Genomic DNA, 4,150 nt, shown 5'->3' with positions numbered 1-4,150 from the left:
TGTGACAGTGGGAGAAAAGGCAAATGTTGATGATGAAAAGATAACCTCACTATTAATACAGTGGGACAGCACATTTTCATGAAGATTTTTGGGCAAGGCGGTGACTGGTTCTAGAATTCTACAGGGTCTAATGATATCATTAAACTCAAGTGTATCAGGAAGAATGCTGCTAGGACATGCTGAAATTATCCTGGTCAGAGATGCCATTTCAGCAGTGGCTAATTAAGCATCTGTTACTAGTCATCATTAGTTCCCTATGGAATACTCTGACTTCCTCAGATCTGTCTTCCTAACACAACATGGCTTCCAAACACTGATTTCCAAGTTATTCAGGTTTGAACAAACACTCTGAATGTTGATGTTAAGCCTCCACATTGAGCAAGGAATGAACAAAAACTTGAATAACTTATTCTGACCTTATACTGATTCTACTTTGTGCAGGAGTATTGGACAAGATAACTTCCTGAGGTCCCTTCCCACCTGTACTTTCCTATGCTCTTGTATCTTGACATGCACTTTTTCTTGTGGTGATATTTTCTCTGGGGGTGATATTTTGGCTGTCTGGCTGCATCCACAGCAATATGTGAGTGTGGTCACACCAGTTCTCAAAGCAATAGCTCTGCTTCCTTAGATAAAATCCAGCTGTCTTTGGCTGCATAACTCCTTTTCTGCCTTTTTTTTATGAGAGGGAAGTAAGGGTACTCTAGAGATGGCTTTTTTCTGCCTGCCTTAGAGGTCCTGAAGCACGGTTTACCTATGCACTCTGTTTTGTTAGAGGCTGGAGATGACTAAACAAAGTCAGACACGATTAAAGACATTAGTTTTAAATTGATAGCCCATGGAAGAGGTAAGGAAGGAAAGCAAGTTTAAGTTCCTGCTTTTATTTCCATTTAGTTAGGGTAAGTTTAATCAATGGTTTAAGAAGATCACAAACACAAGACCAGAAGGGACTGAGTCTGGTCCCTTGATTTGTGATTGAAGATGATTTCTTTGTATAGGCCTACATTACATCCATACAAACACTGCTTCACTAGGTTAGGGGAGTCTTCTAATTTTTAGCTTAAATTTATTCATAGGAGTTCTGGTTTTGCGTGCTGATGCTCAAAGAGTTTTAGCATTGCCTGTATTTGTAGACAGCAGACAGGAAAGTTAAAGTACCATTTCAATTCCAGTTTTGGTTCAGCTGCAGCTGAAGTTATCTTTGACTGTGTTTCAAGTCCATAATTATTTCGCAAGTGGTTTAATGACCCAAAAGCAGTTTGACAAGACCCGAAGCAGTTAGACCTTCAGGACATCAGAGGATACAACATTTAAAATTGCAGAAATTTTAGAACCTATGCCTGCAGCATGTATTTTTACAGCTAATTGGTTTGAACCACTGTGTCTGGGTTGAAATCGAAGCCTTTTTACACTCTGTTTCAATGTTTTTCCAGGTCTCTGAGCTTCCCATATGAGTTAAGGAATTGGAAAGCAGCAGTGTCACTGTACTGCTGTGACAGGGAAGGTTAAACCATCCTAAGTTCCTCACCAGTGCAGGCTGCTGCAAGATTTTGCACAGGTACAGAAGCATATGAATACCCATGGTAATGTGGTAAGATTGCTGCAGAGAGACAAGTGGGACTGTCCTGGTGCTGTCAGAGCACGTCTGTCTGCAGCAGCAGCACAGGCTTCAGTACCACAGAACAAAAGGAACTATAGATTTGGGCAGTGAAATTCTGTGAGGAACTGTTTTCTTGGAACTCGACTTTGACAGGGGTAAAAAATATCTTTTCAGTGGTCAGGTATTCACCAGTAACTGCAAAATGGAGGCAGATCGATCATCACAGGGTCATGGAGCAGGGTGAGAGTTCATTTTCCACGTATGAGTCATTTGTCTAGGAAAGGGGAAGGAAGAGATATTATGCTCACTGAAGAGTTCTTGTGGGTGAAACAGCTGAATGCCAGTTTTCAGCAAGACCAAATTCTTAGAACTGGGGACTGAAAACACAGCTCAAGTTAAAAAAAAAATAATAATTCCAGCTGCATTTTAAGAAGACAAGAAGTTTTAACTGCTTTAAATGCTTTGCAATTCAGGTTTGATTTGAGATCTGCTCTGTAGACACACTACTTTTATCCTAGAACAGTACACTAACTAAGCCAGTAATTTTAAGGATATGTTGTGTGTTTTTTTGGGAGCATATACAAGACAGATCTATGTATACTCCATGCCAGTCAGACATCACCACTGTGGGGTACCTGGTCTGCAGCTGTTTTATGTCCATCTCATATGAGCACTTTTGTACTGTTACATATTTTTCCCTGAATTCTCAGTCTCAAATAATTCTCTTCATATGATCTACATTTCCAATGGAGTGGCACTTATAAAGCCAAGACATATCATGAAACTATTAATAAGACTGTTGCTTACATGAACCTGTGACAAGTTCCTCTGTTAGCCCAGTTTGCCATATACTTCTTTTTGCATAATCTTTATATTTCTCTTTGGAAAGTTCATTCTCTATCTTACAATTCATTCACACCTTCTCCATCTTATTTCTCATGTGAAACTGAAACAAGCGCTTCAGCTTCACCTAAGTTTATTTAATCAAGAATTTGATCAAGTATATTTCCTTTGCTCTGGGCAGTTGGTTATTTTATATAAGAAAGAGTGAGTGACCAGTTAGTCACTTTATATTTTTGTCTGCCTTTTATTTTGATTGGTTTTAGCATGCATCTTGAATTATATGTGTAGAGAAACTCATTTTTACGCACAGTTAACATGACTTTGTTTTCTGACTAAGCAAACAACACACAAAGAATCACAAAATAATTTATTTGTACAACTGCTTTTAGATACTAAAAAAATAACCTTATATGAGAAAAAGAAAAAAGTATGATGAAAAAACAAGCAGATCACAAGAAAGGAATGTGTCAGCCTAAATTGCCAGGCGTTTATTTATTTATCCCTTTAGCAAGTTTTAGAGAGGGGAGGAAAAAAAAGAAATACTTGTGTGTTGCAAGAGGTTTCGTGGAAATGACTGCTGAAATCAGAGTATAAATGGTTTGCAAGATCAGTCTCTGGAGCAGTTACTGAGTAAGAGAGGAGCTGAAATAACACAAAGTACTCAAAAAAAGTAGGGTCCAATACTGAATGTGTTTGGATGAGTTTCTGAATCTCTAGAATGTTGTTCCTGGGCTACGCAGCTCTGCTCTTATGTTGGATGTGTTGTACTGCACAAAGAGGTAAGCTTTAATGTAGAAAAAAATCAGAGCTCTTTCTTAAAGTGTATGTGAAGATGGTATTTAAAACATTATGTAGAGGCATTGTAGCCTTTCTAATGAACTTCTGACAACAGTGACTGAGATTTCTTCTGGCAGTATTTAACACCTTTAGTATTTTATATCTTATCATAGGTATTACTTCACCTATTTATTTGGATAAGTACTCCTGTTATTAATCTGATGCCCAAATTTTAAACATTGGTGTCAGTATAAACTAGAGCCAGATGACTAATTTTTTTTAATTATGTTTGTTAATTATTCTAACGTCTAAAACCAGTAAACAATTAGTAGAATAAGACAGAAAATATTCCATAAATATGCATTGATTTCTGTCTGGAAGAATCTGTGAGATGATCTGAGAAAGAGGAATAATTAGTAAATTGACTGAAAAACTTATAAAATATCTCTTGACTGATAGACTGTTTTTTGTCTATGAAATGAGATAGATGTATACAAGTATGCTTTTGTACATGTTTAAAGAGGTAGCTAGTATACTCTGTATCTTTTCACAAGCCTCTGATGCTTTTTGTTTCTCTGTTGAATTTATTTTTCTTTATTTGTGTTTATATTGTTTAATCTATCCTCAGTAGTTTAATTTTTTTTTTTGCTTTGCACAGACTGTTGAGGAAAGGGTGCTGTGTGGTTTTGAGCTAGTGTGTCTTTGCTTGGTTCAGCATGTTTTTACTTTTGGGTGAAGACTATGACAACCTTATTAATCAAAACAATCCAATAGGTTTTCCTTTGAAAAACTGAAAAAATCAGGAAATTAAAGGAATATCTTACCTTAATTAAATATTTTTTATAATAAATACTGCCTCAAAGCAACTAATAAAGTTTAATTTGTTTGCAAAGAAGTCCAGAAAAGTCCTGGAACTTGAACTAAAAATTT

The sequence above is a fragment of the Corapipo altera genome, unplaced genomic scaffold (assembly GCF_003945725.1).
Source record: "Corapipo altera isolate COAL_440 unplaced genomic scaffold, ASM394572v1 61450, whole genome shotgun sequence".
Lineage (NCBI taxonomy): Eukaryota > Metazoa > Chordata > Aves > Passeriformes > Pipridae > Corapipo > Corapipo altera.
Note: the sequence above shows the minus strand (reverse complement) of the source record.